This window comes from Gouania willdenowi, chromosome 9 (genome assembly GCF_900634775.1).
Source record: "Gouania willdenowi chromosome 9, fGouWil2.1, whole genome shotgun sequence".
NCBI classification, from domain to species: Eukaryota; Metazoa; Chordata; class Actinopteri; order Blenniiformes; family Gobiesocidae; genus Gouania; species Gouania willdenowi.
In genome coordinates this window covers 36,474,379-36,496,188 of record NC_041052.1, presented here as the reverse complement: position 1 = coordinate 36,496,188, position 21,810 = coordinate 36,474,379, and the positions used below count along the sequence as shown (strand labels likewise).

At 39.0% G+C, this 21,810-nt stretch overlaps 1 pseudogene; it reads right to left on the bottom strand.

The window, feature by feature from the left end:
* Window positions 1-315: 315 nt before the first annotated feature.
* LOC114469699 (sodium-dependent serotonin transporter-like) lies at window positions 316-21,385 on the bottom strand (annotated as a pseudogene).
* Between the last annotated feature and the right edge of the window lie 425 nt (window positions 21,386-21,810).

Here is a 21,810-nt window from a genome sequence, read left to right as displayed (position 1 = left end):
GCGGCAAGAAAAGTGACTAAAATGGGCCAAAAGCAGTCAAGAGTGGCAAAAAATGGGCAAATAAAGAGGAACCGAGTGGTATGTAATGGCAAAGGGTAGCTTAACTGGGCAAAATGTGGTGAACAATAGTGGAAAAGGGCAGAAATGTGGAAGAAAAAGAAAAAATGAAACAAGTGGCATTTATTGGGCAAAATGTTGCTTTTTTGGATGAATAAATGGCCAAGAAAATTAAAGAATGGACAAAAGTATCAAAAAAACTTGCAAAAATAAACAAATTGGAAAAAAAAGGATATTTACTGGCAAAAAAGGGGCAAAAATGAGACAAAGGAAAGAGGTAAAAAGGGGTTAAAAAAGTGTCCCCCTTTTATGGTTTTCTGGGGGGATTATAATTCAAATGAAGACATGAAGAGCCACATGTTGAGTATTACTGACTTAATAACAGCTTCTACATGGTGTCCACTATAAATGTAGTGGTTTGGACTTAAAATACCAGGGCTGAATTTTTGTCCCAGTCCACCCCTGGAAGTCACTCAGAAAATAACTCATTGTCTTGTTTTATGAATAACCGCAAGTATCCGGAAGGCTTTTCATGCTAAGGTACAGTAGCCATGTTGAGGTTGTCAGTGTGAATATCTGGCAGAGTTCTCTCTGGTCTCAGACACACTGCCAGTCTCTGTGAGGGAGAGAGAGAGAGAGAGGGAAGGGGTGAGATGTGCAGAAGCTCAACATGTTTCTATCATTTCATGTGTCTTCATCCACAGACCTGTTTCAGAGACCCAGGAGTCCACACCAGCTTGTAAACCATGTAGATGGGGATCCACATGAAGGATGAGAATCCAATGAAGTATCCCACTGTGATGCTCCAGTCGGGATATTTGTAGTCAAAGAGTTGTAGCAGCGGCACTTTGAGCAGCGAGCTCACTATGATGTACTGAGCACAGTTCACATACACAACATTTTCATATTCAACATTTACCTCTCACTGATATTATCTACAGCAGTGGTTCTCAACTTTTTCAGCCCGCGACCCCAAAATAAAGGTTCCAGAGACCGGGGACCCCCAATGTATCTAAAGGTGGTTGAACACAGACATGAACATTGAAGAACAGTCATGTGGAGACAGGGTCATCTATAAGGGGGAATAAAGAGGAGAGATTTTGGGGTCCATCCTAAAGTCAGCAACAGTGTGGTCTATTATCCTATGAATCTGTGATAACCACATTTGAATAATATCTACTGTTATCCAGGAAGTTTGTTATAATTTTTTTGCCATAGAGTCATCTTCAAGATGGAAATCCTTGTTTTAATCAGAAATAAAATGGGTTAAAAGTGATCAAAAATGTTGGGAAAAGTGGTTTTATTAAAGTAGAGTGGCCAAAAAGTGGTAAAAAGGGTTCAAAGTGTCAATATTGGCTTAAAAGTGGAAGAAATGGGGGAGAGCGGAGTTGGGGTAATATAATTTAGCTCCCTAAGACGTCATAGAACTTCGTAGTGCAGCACACACTGATTAAATCCTGGAAGTTAGCGCAATAAGAGGTCATCTAGTTTAGTAGCAAAGCCCCCTGGTGTTAACTCTTGTGTTTATGTTTCCAGGTATTCCTACTGGGGTCTCCTCCTCCCAGTGATGTCAGTGTGTTTGGGTTGTGAGGAACTAGCTGCCTCATGTTTCCACTCAGGTGTGGCCCGTTCCCAATCAAGTCTCCCTCACTATTTAGCGTGAGGGAGTGTTTAGACACTGAATGATAGCTGAGTCATTGTGAATGTCAATGTTTGCGACTGTGTTTTAGTCTCCTGCTCTCTGTGACCCTTGTGCCTCTTTGTGTCCTTTTGGTTTTTGGTTTAATTAAAACATGGACAATCATTATGAAACTGCCTGATTCTCTCTCATCCACACCCCCATATGTGACATTATTACTGTCACTTTTTTTCACCATAATTCCCTGCTTATTTTTTTGCCAATGTAACCACATTCACATTGTAATTGTCATTATTTGCCAATGTAAACAAATTTTTTCCCTACATTTTAAAATCCATGACCACAATTTGCAACTTTCAACCAATTTCTGTGGTTTTTAAATCCCATTTCACCACCTTTTCCACCAATTTTTAATCATCTAATTAAACAAGGATATACATCTTTAAGATGACCATACACTAGGGCCCAAATAATAATAAACCGGATAACAGTGGATATTATTCAGATAAATAAATAAATGTTTTAAAAAATCCCATTTCACCACCTTTTCCACCATTTTTAATGATCTAATTAAAACAAGGATATACATCTTTAAGATGACTATACACCAGGGCCCAAATAATAATAAACTGGATAACAGTGGATATTATTCAGATAAATACCACAAATCACCACCCTTTCCACCATTTTTGGTCACTTTTAACCCATTTTATTTCTGATTAAAACAATAATTTACACTTTCTTCTTGCTTCTCTCAACGAGGACAGTCGCACTCTCTGTTTCTCCCTCCTTCCTTCTTATCTCTCTCCCAGCTGCTGCTTTGTCTGGTCTTGTGAAGCCTAACAAGAGCCTCTCTCTGTAACTCATCCAAAACCGGAATAATGGAATTAATTAGTTGGTCTCTCAGTGCTATCGATCAGATTTTTTCGACAAAAAGAACCGGGGGTGGTGAACCCGCATGTCCAAGCGGGACGTTTGCGGCTGGATACACCCTTGACCCTTGGAACAAGTGGCGAGTTGTGTGTCTGTCCATCCTTTCCGTGGAAGACGTGGAGGACATCTACATGATTAGAATAATGATAGTAGGCATGCTGCTGATCGGAGCTGGTGGCTTCCTCATCTATCGAAAAGTCCGTACTACGCTGGCGACTGTTTTGGAAAAGCTGCCAGTGATTTCTGAAGGATGTAGCAGGGCTCTGAACACTCAGACTCATGTGTTGATCGATATCAAAAGCAAGTGCTTTTGGATCGTCTACGCGTTATGGATAACAACTGGGAGAAGTTTGAGACCCGGCTTGGAAGTGGAAACTAGGCCATTCATTGGATTACAGCAGAGAGACCCAGGACAGAAGGCTATTGAAATTGACATAGCCTGTATCAAATCACATTGCTTATCTCCCTTTCGGCTCCCCAGCCAGCCAAGGCTAAAGCCAAGGTTGTCTCAACTCTTATCACCAGGAAGTTTCTGCAGACGGCGGCTCTTACCCCCCACTCCCTCCCCCCGCTCCTTCCCTACATTCCCACCTGGAACTGTTGATGCTGAACTTTTCCACACGTCATCTGGTTGTCAGTAACGCAGCTACAGGTCTTCAAATTCAAATGCCTCGTCGGCCATCTTTCCCCACCTCCCATCTGCAGCTGCATGGAGGCGTGGTTGCAGCGCCCATTGGCAGCACGCCCATGTCCCCAAATGGCTGGAATCCTGCTGTTCTTCCCACCTGACCCCCTCCCCCCAGCCAACCTCCCACCCAACCCTTCCTACATGCCTTGTCTCGAGTTGTTTGACTGTGTCATGCTTACATTTATGTTTGCAGAGGCGGTTTTTTTCCTGGTTTCACACTGCTTTCTCTGTTTAAGGAAATCAGTTTCAAACTGGCAGTTTTTTTCCCCTCACCCCTCCTCTCCTCCTGTTGTTGATCCCTTCTTCACCTAAATTGTGGGCGCCGCAAATGGCTGCTCCGGTGTGTTGATGTGTCTCCTTTCACTGCAACTACCTAGTCAAATTCCCTCGTATTGTTCTAAACTGTACCTGGTCAATAAAGCTGATTCTGATTCTGATTCTGATTTTAAGAGGACTATATACTATGGCCCAAATAATAGTAAACTTCCTGGATAACAGTGGATATTATTTATTCAGATGAATAAATAAAAATCACAGATTCATAGACCAATGGACCATCATTTTGCTGACTTTATGGATGGACCCCAAAAATCTCTCCCCTTTATTCCCCCTTATAGAGGGTCCTGTCTCCACATGACTGTTCTTCAATGTTCATGTCTGTGTTCAACCAATGGGTGTCCCTGGGTTGTGGACTCTTTATTTTGGGGGTTGCGGGATGAAAAGATGGGGAGAAAACATTGCTCTAAACCACTTGTATTAATTGAATCTGTATGTGGTTTTCTGTATCTAAACAACTTTAAATTAAAAATATACATTGTAAGTTAAAGCCTAAAAGTTCATTGGTTTTCTACTTAAACTAGCAGTTTTGTATCTTATAATCTTACCGCTAAAAATGCAGGACTGATGGCGACCCCAGCACACTTTCCAGAACAATCCCGGGGCTTTTCCCAGCATCGCCTGAACATCATTACTGAATCTGGTGATACCTTTAAGAAGCAAACAATATGTCAGATATGTCTGTGGTCATGCCTCCATTGTACGTATAGTTGTGTAAGTGACTAATAGAGCTAATAAAGCAGATACACATTCATTTATTATTTACCATAAAACCAGGATACGGCGATCGCCTCCAGGAAACCCACTGCAATGATGGAGGATCCCACTCCAAACTCCTCCAGCAACTTCACCACATATGCACCACCCTGCCAGGGACATTTAAATGGCTTCATTTATATATCTATCATCATATATCTGTTATTTTTTGTTGACAAGTAAATGCATATAAGTACATAGATGATTACTGCCACAAATACAGTAAAACTTCTTACACAGGTATGAAAAAAATTATAAAAAAAACCAATAATAAATTATAAAATATAAATGAAAATGAAAATTTTCAAAAATGAGCAATCTCTGTCAGACTTAAAACTTGGGGTATCCGATTGAACTTTTTCACTTCCGATACGATGCAGATATTACAGCTATGCATGTTGGTCAATACCGATACGATATCAGCGCAAATCATACATATTTTTATGACTAATTTTGTGGTGTGGAATGTTAGAAAAGGCTTGATTAAGTGATGTTAGTCAAACAGAGAAAAACACTCAGCAACAGTAGGGACGAGGAAAACTCACCTGTTTAAAAAGAAAGACATTTGATGTCATTCAGACTCTTAAGATAATAATACAAAGTTTCTGAAATTTTAGATGTGAGCCATTTCCTGTTGTTGCACATGGACATGCAGGGTCTTTAGTGTTAGAACAAAACACAAGGGAGTTATTCTGCCTCAGCGAGGGGCCTCCAGGAGAAAGATTTCAAAGAAAACAGTGGGTAAAGTGGGACGCCAAGGAGACTAAGGGCAGCAGATAATAAATCATCAAGCCTTACTGTACTTCAGAATGTGTTCAAAACTAAAATCCAAGCCCTCGGGAACGCCCATCGGAGTCATTTGGTATCACGTCTGTAGAACTACGCAGAAAATGCATCACATAGTCTGTTCAAGGCAATAGGGAAACATGTTTTATTTCACAAATCCTGCCTTATGCTCCTTTAAGTGGTGCTAATGGTCCATAATTTTCTCCAAAGAGCTAAAACAGACTGCTAATGTGATTGAGAACTAAGTAAAAACAGTCCTCGTGGAGCAGTAACCTTACCATCATGGAGTCAGTTCATTACATCAATCCACAGATGGACTGAAGTTCGATTTAAACAACTGCCATGTCCATTTCATATAAAGCAAGTGTGCCAAGAAGACCAAGAAGACATAGTCATCAACATCCCCACCAGATTAGTTCTCATTCTATCTCACAACCTTTTCCTAAATATCCTAAATCTAAGAACTTAGATATACATAACAAAATATTATCACTAAAATACAAACTATCTTAAACTGTTTCTAAGAAAAACTGCCCCCTTTGAAGATACCTCGAACAGAGTAGAAAAAAAAAACGGCACAAGGGCAATAACTCTGGAAAATATATTTGTGCACTTCTCATTTTCGAACTCCATCAAGGTATTGATACCCTGAAGCCACACACTGAATTTGGTATTTTATCCTCTTTCACTCGGACGGGTGGACGCACGAACGAATGGACTGACGGGGCTCATACCTATATCCCACTTCCACACTTTGTGGTGGGGGATAATAATGGCGTTTTGATTCCACACGGGCTTACACAGGTAATAATAAAGTTTGAAGTGTTTGGATTTGGACGTTGTGTGGTTTGTGAAACGTACGTTGTGAGAGTGCTGAGAGAACCCAAGAAACAAACAACCACTAAGCAGAGAACAAAGAGTTCCCTCCGCTGAGAGAAATGATCAGGGTATTCATCCAACACAGCAGTGATGATCGCCTCCAGGCCTCCAAACTGAAACACACAAAGGCAACGTTTTTAAAGTTGTGTTTTATCAAACATGTTGTGTGGGTTTCAAAGTTGGGGATCCATTTTTTATCAGATCAAGTGTCGTGTAAGCTTCATACATCAATAAAGGGGAGAGTCTTTTGGGACCCATCCATAAAAATGATGGTCCATTGTTCTATTAATCTGTAACAACATTTATTTATTCATCTGAATAAAATTCACTGTTACCCAGGAAGTTTATTATTATTTGCGCAGAAATAAAATTGGTTAAAAACAGGCCAAAAACAGAAAGAAAAAGTGGTAAAAAGGGTTCAAAGTGTCAATATTGACTTAAAAGTGGCAGGAAAAAGTAGGAAAAATGACTTTAAACTGGGAAATTATGAGCATGACAAGTCGTGAATGTGGTTAAATTGGCAAAAATACCCCTGAACTATGGTGAAAAGAGGTTAAAAGTGACAATAATGGGTCAACATATGCAACATTAGGTGGGAAAGGTGGTGGGAAGGGTTTATAAGTGCTGGAAATGTCTTGAAATGGAAAGAATGTGCAGAAAAACCATTTAAATTTGATGGAGAAGTGGCAGAAATGAGAGTAATGTAGCAAAAATACATTAATAGGAGCAAAAATATGGCAAGAAAAAGTGATGAAAATAGGTTAAAATATGGCAAGAAAAAGTGATGAAAATAGGTTAAAATATGGCAAGTTTGGTGTAGTTGTAGAACAAGGGTAAAAATAAGCAAAAATGGGCTCAAATTGTTAAAATTATTTTTGGTTTCTTGAAGTCATTTGATGACCCCCTCCCAGTGTCTCGCAACCCCAAATAGGGTACTGACCCCAAGTTTGAGAACACCTACCATAGACGAATGCATAGAAGTGTTTATTTTCTTTTTTCATGATTGTGATTTCTTGTGTTTCTTCTCCAAACGAGGAGGACACTGATTGGCTTGACACTACTTTGGTTCTTGTTTGTTCTCGTTCTCAATCTGCCAGACACTCAATTTTGTCTGAATTCGGATTTTTCCACTTAAACCCCAAAATAAACATCCACCATTGTTTTGCCACAACGTTCAGTCTCTGAAAGCACCATAATTGTGTTGGGATGTGACTTTGGTCGCATTTAAGGGGAAACACAAGAATTAAAAAACAAAACAGAACTCTAAATTATTGGAACCAAAGCTCAGCGAGAGAAACTGACCCCGAACTTCACAAAATAGAACTAAACCCATGTCAGGAAGCACAAAACCTTGGGATGGCTTTGACTGATTTTGTATACTTTTATCACTAACAGACTGGTATGCCAAAAAATACAATCAATCAACTCCAGGTCATTCAAAATTCTGCTTATAACTTTATAATTGTATTCTTTAAATGATTCGGTATGTAAAATATTTTATTATTGTTGTTTTTAACTGTTACTGTTTTTATGCTAATTTTAATGTTTTATATTTTATAAATTCCTCCTTTCTCTGCTTTCTTTTAATCTCTGACACTTTCTTATTTGTCATCGTTTCCATTATTTTATTAAATTACTTCTGTGTGCATTAGTCTCTATACCTTTTTTTTATTATTATTATTATTATTATTTTTAACTTTTGTCAATCACGTTAGCAAAATTCTGTGAAGCACTTTGGATTACGATTGAATTTGTAAGAAAGGTGCTATATGAATCAGATGAGAATGAAGTAAATACACTTCTAAGCAAGTTTCAAGCGGTAAATTCAACATTTTACATCTTTGATTTATTGGTTTAAATCAATGGTTCCCAGCCTTTTTGTGATCGTGACCCCATTTTGAGAGGCAAGGCAAATATATTTGTATAGCGCATTTCATACACAACGCAACGCAATGTGCTTTATATGATCAAAAAGTGCAATAGAAAACCTTTAACGCCATAAAAATCAATAAGAACATTAAAATTAGCCGCAAAAACATTTCAAATCATCAACAAACACATTCCATCAACAACATGACCGAAAATCTCCCTCTGAATCATATGCAGTATACAGAAAAAGAGTGTTTTTAACTTTGATTTAAAAATGTTCCCATGTGATGCTAAGTTCTACTTCTTTGCAGCATAACAACTAAACACAGCATCATGTTTACTGTGAGCTCTGGGCTCCACTATCTGACCTGTGTCCATAGATCTGAGAGACCTGCTGGGTTCATACCTGACTAGCATCTCACAGATGTATTCTGGACCAAACCCATTCACAGATTTATACACCTGCAGCAGAACTTTAAAGTCTATTCTGATGCTGACTGGGAACCAGTGTAAAGACTTTAAAACTGGACTAATTGTTCTGACCTCCTTGTTCTGGTTCAGACCTGAGCTGCAGCGTTCTGAACGACCCCAAAGACATTTTAGTTTTTCTAGAATTAGTTTTTCATCATGTTTGTTAAACTGTGTGAAAGATGCAGAATAGCCAAGATTAGTGACAAAATGTGCCAGTTCAGATATTTTTATACAACATCTTATATGTACTATATTTACAAAAGTTTGAATTCATTGAAAAGTGACTTTTTGTCAATAGCAAATAGTATCCAAAGGTAAAAGCTCATACTGTACTGTCCAGTCCGAGTGTGATCATCATCACAAAGAAGATGATGGCAAAGAAAGTCGAGCCCATCATGTTCGCAATGGCTTCTGGGTAAGTGATGAAGAGTAAACTTGGTCCTTTGAAGTAATAAAAAAACTCATTATTTCAATTAATGATTCAGAAGAATGATTGATTTGTTTCCCTGGAGTGGCTCACCTTTATCTCTGGCCACGTCTTCAACCTCCACCTTCCTCATCTCTGCCATGTAGCCCAGCACCGTGAAGATTACAAACCCAGACACGAAGCTGGTCAAACAGTTCACCAAACTGGTCACAATTGCATCCCTGGTAAAAGAAATGAACACCATTCAAGCACCTTTACAATGTAAACAAAAGTCTGCAATCAGAGGTGTTTTTTACTGACTGTTAGTTAGAAGCTTAATCATTGATGAATTAATTACCTTTATATTCTACTATGTTATTCAACCGTGGAGATAAAAGGGATTTAGTAGTGTACGGCTAACTGTCAGACGCTCATTGCATATGGTGAACAGTTCTGCAGCTCATTGATGCAGAGTAATAGTGTAAAATGTTCTAGATTTGGCACTGGGTCTTGAAGGTCCTGTACTACAAATCCAGATACTCTTATCGTGCTAACGTCTGGGATTTATTCCGTGTGTCCTGTATTACAACACTGGTTAACTTCTTATGGGGATAAATCACCATGGTAACTGAACACCTAATCTGGCCGGGACCATGTTATGAAGTGGATAAGATCTGAGTGAGTATGAAAGACCCCCAACCTGACCAATCAGCTCTCTCAGAAAACAACCAGTCCAATAAAAGGAGGATCATTGAAAACATATGACTGACCTACATTAGTCAGCTGATGAAGCCTGCGTGCGTCGGACTCTTTCAGACCGATGAATTAATGAATTCATTCATTCATTCATGAGCCTCAGTCATCAGAGTCAGTTTTCTCTGATGAATATTGTATAATCTCACTAATTTAACCATTAACACTTGTCAATTCCTGCATTCTTTCCTTCCTGCTTTTACTACAGCAACAGTGATGTTTTTGATCTAAATTATCGATCTATTTAGAAAGAATTATTCCTCAATTGTGACATCAGTTTGCATGGGATCTTAGTCTGTGATTGGTCTGACGCTGCAATCTCCCCCGCATACGTAGCCAGGCTGAAATATGGCCAGAGCCAGATTGATGTGTAGCCCTCCCTCTAACTCCAGTTCTCCACATCGATCTGGGTCTGTCTGGCGAATCCTTTCGGAACCAGTGAGGGACATGAACTGAAGCTGATTGGGCGAAGCGCCTGTCCACCATGATTTGTTTTAGCCAATCACACAGTAACAAATGACAATGTTGTCATCAGCATGCACCACAGAGACGCAGCTACAACAACAAGACTCCGCTTTGCCGCTTTTACCGCCTCTCGCTGTTTCTCTTTCAAAAAGGAAAAGCTAGATTCTTCTAAAACTGAGTTTATAGCAGCCTCCACACGTTCATCCTCCTGTGTCAACATTTTTCTATTTTGATTCAGAGCTATGCTAATAGCGGTAGCCCAGCTAGTTCCTCTCCCCGCAACTGTGCATGCACCAGTTTTGCTTCAGCGCTTCTGCCTTCGTCACACCCGGATATCCCGCCCTAAACCACAACACTGCCTCATGATTGGTTCGAACCGGTTCGGTTCGCGTTCAAAAGGCAAAGGCGCGAACAGCACAAGATGGAATCTGGTGTTTGTGAACACCAGATTCCATCTTGCAGGCAAGGTTAGAAATCCCCTGTCTTTTTTTTTTTTTTTTTTTTTTTTTTTTTTTCACCTTGTCTGCACATGCTGTTGAAGGTTAACACTACAAGAAGTGCAATCTTTTAACAGCAATGCATATTTTATTATTGCAATTAAATAAATGAATTTATTTCATTGCATAATTGTGACCATCACCAGCCCTCCCTAGGGAAGGGTAAATACTTTATTAAAGGGAGGATGTAAAAAAGAGAGGGCAGTGCTACACCAGGGTGAGGGGGGTGTGGGGGGGAGTTAACAGGGAGGAGGTATACAAGATAGGAAAACGAATGGGTGGGGAATAGTCAATAAGTTTCAAGTGATGCGATGTGAAATTGTGGTAGTGTATATTGTGCTTATTGTTGTGTTATCAAGCCAGTTTGGTGACCAGTGTGCGGCTTAGGAATAATGGTGGTGGCTGTGAGCAGAGGAGGAAGTGAGTGGAAATTCCATAAAACAGGTATTTGGGAACAACGTGTCTATGGTTGAGCCCAGTATGAGTGTTATCCCACAGCCCGAGGCCAGTGCGTTCATGACAAATGTAATTCCAAGAACCGCTACTGCAAAACCCATGAGCCGCCCCTGGGCCCGAAGAAGCAGTCGGGCCAGCAGAAAGAGCGGGAAATCTAGGGGCCCCCGGCGACCACCCCACGGCCAAGCAGCCCCCCGAACGCCCCCAAGATCCCAAGCCGAGAGGCAGCCATTGCCCCCCCATACACACCCGAGAAGGCCCCAAGGAGCCAAGGACCCAGCGCACCACGCCACCGATCCCAACCCCCAACCCCCAGGCCCCCCAGACCCCCACCCCCCCACCACCACCCACACCCCCGCGCCCAGCCCCCCGAGGGGAGGGCCCAGAGAACTCCCCGCCCGAGACCCCAGCGGAGGAGCCGAAGCCCACGCCCAGCAGACGACCAGAGCCACGCCGAACGGGCAGCCGGCGGGCACCCGCCGGCGAGCCCAGAGCCAGCAGGGACCCGACCCCATGCCAGGAGGACCCGGAATGGATGCAGCACCAGGAGCAGCCCGCCCAGGGCGGACGACCACACCCGAAGCCGCATAAGGCACCAGGGGGCCGCCGGGAGTCCCACCGCCGACCCCCAGGCACCCCAACCTAGCCCCCCCGGCGCCCCAGATCGCCCTTTGCTGATGCCGCATGCGCCACGAGCTTCAGTTCTTTAAAGCCAGGGCCACCTCCAGAGGCCAAGCCAGACCGCCCCGCCGGGATGTGGCCCCCTATTCTGGCCCTGTCTTAAGTGAACGTGTTGATATCCCGCTTCGTAGGACAGAGGCTCTATGACAGAGAATGTTTGGTTAGGTGACTCCCGCTAACGGAGATATATCCCTTATCCAGATTTGTAGCACAGGCCCTATCTGTAAATACACAGTTCTTATCATTTCCAAAAAGGCTGAAAAATCCAGAAACCAAAATGCTGACTTGGCCAGACTTTCCATAGTGTTGTGAACTTAGCTCTGATTTAAAGCTCAAGCTTTTTCACTAGGACTCGACAGTGTTCTGTTTACTATCCTATACCAGGTAACAAATGCACTAACTTGTTATTTACAAAAGTATTCAATGGCATCTGTAATGTTTTCCCCAGAACTTTATTAACATTTTAAAATGTTGAATTGATTATCTTGTGCGATGATATATTGTGAGTTGTGATATCAAAATGTCACAAGATCTATTGTTAATAGTACATCGATGGAGTGATATTTCTACATATATATATATACACATGTGCCATATGTTATTGTGCTTATTTGTAAAAACACTGAGCTGCAGTCTTTGTATGAAGAAAAAAGCGCTTTTTATAAATAAAAATTAATTTGATTTGATTTTACATAATATGATGTATGTCTAGCGCAGTGGTCTACAACCTTTACTCTTAAAGGAGCCATTTTGTCTACTCTCGCCTGGAATAAAGTCCTTTTTCAATGTAGACAATAGTGTGCGTAAAATTATATACAGTTAACATTATATTGAATAATGCTATGTAAACAAAATAATTTTGGGTTAATGTATTTGAAGGGCTACAACAATAACTTGAATTTAATAACACATGATCATGTCGGTCAACACATGCTAATTTCTAATTTCTTGCAACATATTAAGCCGTCATGCTGGCAGTTAAACAAATCTTTCCCCACACAAATGAAATCTCTATTTTCTTCCAGAATAGTGTTTTTGTTAGTATAGTTATCTTACCAGGGATTTAAAACGTGTAGTTAGCCACAGGTGCAAGGAAAGGTGATAGGAGGTAAAGTAGGAAGATGGCAGTTATTTCACAATGTGATTTATTTTAAGGTTAACAAATGGTTTTATCATTATTTTATTTGAAGTTAATGTAATTAATTGTCTATACCCTCTGTAAGAAATAACAATTCATAATTTTAATATTTTATTTTAAATGACAGGGACTAGGGAGCCATTGCAAAAGAGTCAAAGAGCCACATGAGGCTCCAGAGCCGCAGGTTGCAGACCCCTGCCCTAGCGTGTCTTTCCAACTGCAGGAGATATACTCAATGCCCAAAGGTCTCAACTGCTGCCAGAAAATGTAGACATGCTAATGTTAAAGAAAGCGTACTTATATATTATATATACTAAGGAAATCAAAGTTCCTAATTTATAACTGAAATTCTGTTGCATTAATTTGTAGCAAAATGATAAAAAACAAGAAAAGTAATAATAATAATAATAATAATAATAATAATAATAATAATAATAATAGTTAAATAATAGACTCGGCCTGATCCCAGCAGAACACGGCCCGAACCTGTTCAATCCGAATAAAGCCAATGATATATTACACACACACACATCCGAATAAAGCCAATTATATATTACACACTATTCCTTAAGAAAAATATGTATGTTAATTCCAAGCCAGGAACTTCAAAAAAAGAAAGTCACCTCTATTTTTTCACTGTATTTATGTTTTAAAAACTTTTCTTAGATTTTTTTTAATTTTTATACGTTGGTGATAAATGAGGAAATGTTCATTTTATTTTGGTTTATGAGTTCAAACAGTTCAACTGGTTTGTAAGACAGTTATAAGAAGAATAACATACAGGTAAAAATATAAGTATAAATATAAGTATAAAAATATTGAGAATTTAAATAAAAGAATAAGAATATGTATGTTTTTTTTTTTTTCCTCTGTAAAATATGATTGAAATGGGCACCCAATATCGGGGTTCAAGGCAAAATTGTTGGTTTAGTTTATCCTGACGCTAGGGTTAGTCAATTATAATTGTAGTTGACTAATTGGTAATTAATTACAAATATGACAAAACTATAAATGCAGAAAAAAAAAATTATTGCTGTTGTAATTGTAATTGAATTGTCATTGGGTTCAGATACTTGAGTATGTAATTGTAATTGGCATGGAAATTCTATAAAAATGTAATTAAATGCAAACCTGGGGAACCAGGCTACAGTTCTATGACTTACACACATGTAGTTATTAAAATATATTTCAGATGAAGTTTCCCATTATCTGTCACTTCTCTTGAGGATCATTTTATTATTTTTCAAAGAAAAAAGGCTCAGACGCCCACACCAAAAATATTAATACCAATATTTTAATTGATTAGGAAGCCTAACAAGGTCACCAAGAAAAACAAAGCAAATTAGAATATAACATTTTTTTGGGGTATTTTACAGCTGATTTAAGATATGAGTCAAACTGACCCGTTATCATAACAAATGCTAACAGAAAGCTAACACAAGAGGAAAGTTACGTTTTATGGGCTTATTCTATTAATTGTAATTTAGAACATAATTGTAATTGACGTTCAGGGAAAAATTATCATTGTAATTCTAATTGTAAATGGGAAAAAATGATGGTCACAATAATTGTAATGAACTTGTAATTGAACATGGGTAATTGAAGATGTAATTGCAATTGAAAAATGTAACTGACCCCAACCCTGACTGACACCTCTACTCACTAAGGACCTTGTGTATTTCTCCTCTGTTTTGCACCATGTATAGAAGATTAAAGTCCAGAAAATAAGCTTATTCAGTAAAACGAGCCATAAATACTCACAAATGATAGAAACATGGTCAACATAAGACAGTGTTTTTAATCCTCCAGCGTGTCACCTGATGTCTAAAGGGTTTCATCCTTTGATTGTGACCATCTGCCTCCACTCAGCTGCCTACATTAAACCCACAAACATCCATTCACATGCATGAGTGCCATGCACGCTGAGGGACCTGTTCTCACCGATAACAGTTATTAGTAAAGGGGTTGTAGCTGGACAGAGCCAGGAGGACCCCAAAGCCTGGTCCCAAAGAGAAGAAAATCTGAGCAGCAGCATCCACCCACACCTGGAACACACAGCCAGAGAAATGCAATCAATTTATAGATGGTCTTTCATTTTTTTATTTTCTGCCGTGCCCCCAAATGATTTCATGTCCTCATAAATGCAAAGTCACATTCGGACTTTCCCTGAATGACGGTCGCCTCCATTTAGTCCCAGTGCACCTGTAAGCATGGAGATCTGAAGAGGAGCGTGCACTGGACATTAAAAAGAAGAGGGCGGCGGTGGGTGTAGCAGGAGTGAGACAGAGAGTGGGGGGGCTTTGTTAATGGGCACAGATTCTAAACCAATTATTCATGTTATTATCCTGCTCTGAAGCTTATTTATGCATCTCATTTCGTCTCATCCATATTCTCCTCCAACCAAAGCACTTAGACTTGAGCGGTTCATAGTTAAGCCCAGAAGACCCTGATGTGACCGTTTAAATTGATATTATTTATTGTATTTGTGTCTCTGAAGACCATTAATTTACTTCCTAAAAAGCTGTACAATGTGATCTGTCACACACATTAAAAAAAGAGGACGTGATATTAGTTTAATAATTTGACCAGAGGTGAAAGTAACGGATTACAAGTATTCACAGTACTGTAATTGAGTTGCTTTTATGAGTACTTGTACTTTTTTAAATACTGGTATATTTCTAAATCAGTAACTTTACTTCTACTTAAGTATGTTTTAAAAGAAGTAAAGTAATTAGTTTTCTACCAACCGTTACTCAGAGGTGAAAGTAAATTACATTTCTTTTATTACAAATAAAACAAATAAATAACTGTATTCTATATGTTCACTTTGTCAAACATAAATCTAGTTAAACTAAAATGCAGTAAAAACAATTTGTCACTAATCCTGGCTACTCTGTATTTGTAATACTATATAACAAACATAATCAAAAACAAATTCTTTACTTGAAGTTTTATACGTAAAGGCTGACATTACGCTGTCATTATTATGACGTGACATCTGTCATTAGCATGAATGAGGTGTCATGAAGGCTGTCATTTAGTGTTGTTTGTTACCCTAACCCCTAACCCCTAACCTCTAACCCCACTAGATCCCTCCACCTAACCCAAAAAATGCCAACAGAACTTCAAACGTGTCATAATTTACACTTAATGACAACCTTCATGGCACCTTATTCATGCTAATGACAGTAAATGTTAGCCTTATGTATAAAACTTCAAGTAAATGTCTTTGGGGTCGCTAGAAATTCTTGATATTAAAATGGGGTCACGATCCAAAAAAGGTTGGGAACCAATATGGGGACATGGAAGACCAACTGTAATGGTGCAAGGCTGAATTAGTTACAGCCAATGTAAAGTGCATTACAGTAATCCAAATGTTAGATTACCAAAGGATTTATGCAAATAAGTTATCAGTACATTTTTCTTTTCCCAAACAAAGAATGAAAGTTTCTTATTTTCAGGTTTGTCACTTTTTGACACTCACACTGGTCTCAAGCAGCTTATTCCACTGAGGTTTCAGGTAAAACACCACACCTCTCCAGGCTCCTGGCAGAGTGGCCCCTCGTATCAACAGAATGAAGAGCACGATGTAGGGCAGAGTGGCAGTTACCCACACCACCTAGGAAAGGAAAGGAAAGGAAAGAAAAGGAAAGGAAAGGAAAGGAAAGGGAGACGCAAAGGTGAGAATAAGCGTTTTCATAGAAATAGCAGTGTGTGTGTGTGTGTGTGTGTGTGTGTGTGTGTGTGTGTGTGTGTGTGTGTGTGTGTGTGCGTGCGTGCGTGCGTGCGTGCGTGCGTGCGTGCGTGCGTGTGTGTGTGTGTTACCTTCCCTGAAGTCTTGACTCCCTTCCACAGACTAAAATATACGATAGTGAAGATGAGAAAGAGGCAGAGCATCAACTGCCAGCGAACGCCCCCGACGTCCCTCAGCCCCGACGACTTGTGGATCTCAAGAACGTGTCTCCTGCACAAAGTACAACACAGTATCAGAGGTGAAAGTAATGGATTACAAGTACTCATGTTACTGTAGTTGAGTTTAGGGTACTTGCATTTCTAAATCAGTCATTTTACTTAGTAACTAAACCCCTACTTTCTCCTGATCTGCCACAAGGAGGAAAATTCAAAAAATGCCTCGATTATGGGCGGGGCTGCTTGAGCAGTTAAGACACGCCCAGTCTATACTATAAAATCTCCAATGAACAATCTATGCTATGTTAATTAGCTACTCATTACTCACTACACCTCTATATTTATTCTTCTCTCAATCCAATCTACTCACCACAGATTGTGGAGCTCACAGGTGCTAGTTTTTAGCCGAGCGACCGGACTCAAAATGCCACTCACTTTGTTCTTGTTGTTGTTGTGTATACGAGTTAAAATTGCTACTCCTCTGTTACTCGGGAACGGATCGAATTGAAATTTGGTAAGTATAATCTATGGATGTGTACGCATTGACACTCAGAGCCCGATTTTTGATGTGGGACCCATTGGAGCCCAAAAGAAAAAATAATTGATTTATCATTTATTTGCGAGTCAGATATTACGACGGTAGGTAGAATCGAATCATTGGCACATAGCAATATATAAATTAGGACCATTACTCCGTACGTGTCACGGGGCGCCAGTGGGCCCCACTTTTTAAATGACTACTCTTCTGTTAGTTCTCGTTAAATCAGAATGCAGTTTGGTATGAATGCTCTATGAATGAATATGATGAGACGCTCGGAGCCCTTTTTTTGAAATGGAGCCAGGGGGGCCCACAGCTCATTTTCGGTAATTTCCAAAATTATGAGAACATAGTTGTGTGATATACTTTTTTCGGCAATTTCCATTAAAGTCATTTTCTCATTTTTTTGTGAGTCAAATATTGCGACAGTTCGTGGTACTGAATCATTGACACATACCAATATATGAATGGAGCCCATTACTCCGTATGTGCTACGGGGGCGCCAGGGGTCCCCTGGGGGCCCCATTTTTCAAACAACAACTCCTCTGTAAATGCTCGTTGAATTGGGCTGTAATTTGACATGGATATTCTATGAGGGGATGTCGATAGCCTCTTTTTACCCGGTGGAACCGAGTCATTTGAATTCTCGAGAACATGGTACATGCTATTCATTCCGCGGGCCCGGCCGTAGTTCAACCAAACTTGTTATAAAAGGGGTGGGGCAAACAGCGCTTGTTTGTGAAGCAAGATGGTCCCAAAATATAACATGATCTTGTTCTCTGCCAATAGCAAAAATAAATTGTAATAGCCAGGTTTCAACCCATAGAGGGCAGTCACTGACATTTTACAACTAAATATGCCAAATTAAAATACTTTGACTAAAATGTTGAGAGTTGGTTTAGGTACTGAGTAAATTATGATTTTTTTTGTTTTAAAACAATCAACTGACATTGTAAAACTACAAAAAATGAAATGACCAGACAACAATCAAATGCATCACATCATAGTCAACCAACCAAAAGTAATGCACAGCATGGAATGCTGGTTATTTTCTCAGAGCATTGTCAGAAGAACAACAACAAGCGAAGTGAACCATGGACGGTATAGGAGACAGTCCGGAGAGAGGCTGATGATGATGCACATCCCAGGCCGCATCTTTCTGACATGCATTTAAACATAGGAAAGGCGACATTATCATAATGCAATGTAAACTTTGCCTACCCAAGCAAATTGATGTTGTCGCGTTTGGGACTTGTGCGTCAAACTTGTTAACATGTAAAGGTAAGAAGCATTCACTGCTAATGTTTAGCAAAAAATTTATAGACTCGCTCCCAGGATTACAAGACAGTGTTGTTAAAACGAGACGATTAGTTACTTTTTTTAATTTACACAAAAAGTTTAAAAAGAAAAACACATAAAATGTATTTACTTTATTCCAGGCAGAAAACTGTTCATTTTTCATGCAGAAAACGAGCATTTGTCGCCAACTGCTTTCTCGTCACATGTCGTGAGCTAAAATGTTTTTTGACCGCTATTAATTTAAAAAAACAAATGTACATTTTGACAAACTTTTTATTTTATACAGAGGCCTCTGTGGAAAATAAATTAAGTTCCAGTTGTTTTTTAGAAAGTAACTCGTAACTTTTACTTTAAGTATTTTTTTAATTGAGCTACTTTTTACTTTTACTTGACTTTTTTATGTGTGAATTACTTGTACTTGTGTACTTTGAGTACAATTTCAATCAAGTAACAGTACTTTTACTTGAGTAGGATATATCAGTACTTTTTACACCTCTGCACAGTATGAATCATCGTGGCTTCCAATAGACAAGCATCACAGCTGCAGTGCAAACGCAGTATTACTGTAAATCTATTTATACCAGCACGTTCTCTTACTCACACTTACATGCACTTACGTGTAAAATTCCTCTGCTGGAGAGCGGGAGGAGTTTGTCCAGGTGACGTTGTCCATCCCAAAGTAGTTGGTGCAGTCGCGGGTGTTCCACACGTTGTCGCAGTTTGTCCACGGGAGGATGCTGGAGAAGCTGGAGTAGAAGTAGAAGAGGGCCCAGGCGATAATAGTGTTGTAGTAGAAGGACACGTACAGGGCGATGACACAGATGGCATAACCTATACCTGAAACACAACATGAAGATATTAAAGCAGAAGACGACAATGAGAAGTGTTGACATCTGCAGAGAACTATTATCACAGCAAGGGGCCACAAAAATGTGATTATCTGATCTATTTTCATGCTTTTGGAGTGATTTCGTGTATTTTTTGTTGTTACTTTGTTTTTTTTGCTCATTTTATGTGTTTTTGGAATTATTTTATAGCTTTTTGTCACCATTTTGTGTTTTTGAAATACATTTTGTGTAATTTTGTTGTCACTTTATGGTTTTTTCCCTCTCATTTTATTCGGTTTTTAGAATTATTTATGCATTTTTGTTATTTTGTGTTTTTGGAATGATTTTTGTGTATTTTCGTTGTCACTTTATGGTTTTTCCCCCTTATTTTATGTGGTTTTAGAGATATTGATGTATTTTTGTGATCATTTTGTGTTTTTGAAATAGTTTTTGTGTATTTCTGCTGTCCTTTTGTACAAGTTTGCCTTTTTGTGTGTGTTTTTGGAGTAATTTCGTGGTTAGCTTTGTGAGCCGCTCAAAATTAAACCAAGGGCTGCATGTGGCCCCCGGGCCACCTGTTTACTGAAATAATTTCAAGTGCATTTTAACTCCCATGACCCTGAACAAGAACAAGCGGGTGTGAAGATGAAAAAAATTAATGAATGAGAATGTATTCAAACTGTACATTGTATTGTTTGTAGCATTAAATGAAGATATCACTTTATACTCTAGTGTGTGTTTTGATTTCAGGTTAATCAGATTTAACAGAATGTACATAACTTACACTGTATATATTGCATCTTGACCCCTCCCCCCAAGGACTACGGATGCAAATTAGCCTTTAAGCTACAGTCTGGTACAATCATCTCTGTTTTTTTTTATAATTTTATGTACTTGTGCGCTGTCCTAATAAATGAATAAATTAAATTAAATTAAATAATAAAACGTTTCTGTGTGCAGTCTTACCTTTGAAAATAGGACAGATGTGTTTCCATATGGAAATGGCTCCAGTTCTGTGAAACTGTCCCAGTGCAAGCTCCATGTAGAAAAGCGGCACACCACCAAAAATGGCCATCAAAACGTATGGGATTAGAAAAGCCCCTGCACAGAAAATGTGTGAGAGGTAGATTAAGCCAAGAGCTGAGAAAGCATTTAAAAACATTTAAAAAGACATAAAAATGACTTGAAGTAGTAAATAGGGAATTTTAGGAATCTAAAAAAACTCAGAATTACAGTACTGTATATTTGTTTTGTACATCTAATGCGAATGACATAAAATACAAATACATGTAGACTGCATATTTATTGCATGCGTTTCTCTTTGAAAACATCTCTATAATATAACCTCATATATGACAATATTTTATATAAGTGTATTATACCCATTGTTAATTTTAAATGGCAGTTTATGCAATACTCCTTTTTTTTTTTTTTTTTTACTTTCTATTTCTGTTCTACTTCTGAAATTTCATTGACGCATAATTATAGCTTTTAAAGATGCATTTTGGGGATGTTTAAATGACATTTGAAAAAAGCTGTTTTTCCAACGCTGAGCTAATAATAATAATAATAATAATAATACAAAATAATTACATTTGTGAGCTTTGGTAACTGTTTTGTTTTGCTAAATAAAAACAAGCATTGTTTTAAACTTTTAAACAGTTTTTAAGGACTTTTTGTCTTCATTTCAGAACCATGGACAGTTTCTATTGTTACATCACGTTACGAAGAAGTAAAAAAAAAAAAAACATGTAACAAAACTCTGCTCTTTAACTTAGTAAATCAAACCTACCTCCACCATTCTGATAACATATGTAAGGAAACCTCCAGACATTCCCCAAGTCCACAGCAAAGCCGATGACCGACAGGAGGAAATCCATCTTTTTGCTCCATTTGTCCCTGGACTCGGTCTGAGTGAGGACCGGCACCGGGACCGGGACCCCAGCGCTGTGGGGGCTGAAACCCGCCGGGATCGGAGAGCCGCTTTTCCCGGCCATGACCACTGCAGAGTCCTGTGTGGGAATCGGACTCTGAGCAGTGTGTGTGTGTGTGTGTGTGTGTGCGTGTGTGTGTGTGTGTGTGTGTGTGTGCGTGTGTGTGCGTGTGTGTGTGTGTGAGAGAGAGAGAGAGAGAGAGATCCTCCAATAGCCTTTAACGCTGCTATCAACAGGTGAAGCAGATTATTAATTTATTTATGGGGCGCAGATTGTAAATTTTGCACATCCTAAAATAAACTTTATGCAACATTTTGCAACAAACCACGTTTAAAAAACGAATTTTGTGATTATTTTTCTCGTAAAACACTCTATATTGTCAATGTTAAATCTAAATCTAAATGTTAAATCTAAATGTTAAATGTTATATCACATGTAGATTTAGATTTAACATTTAGATTGAACATATATTCAAACATTTAGCTTTGAGATT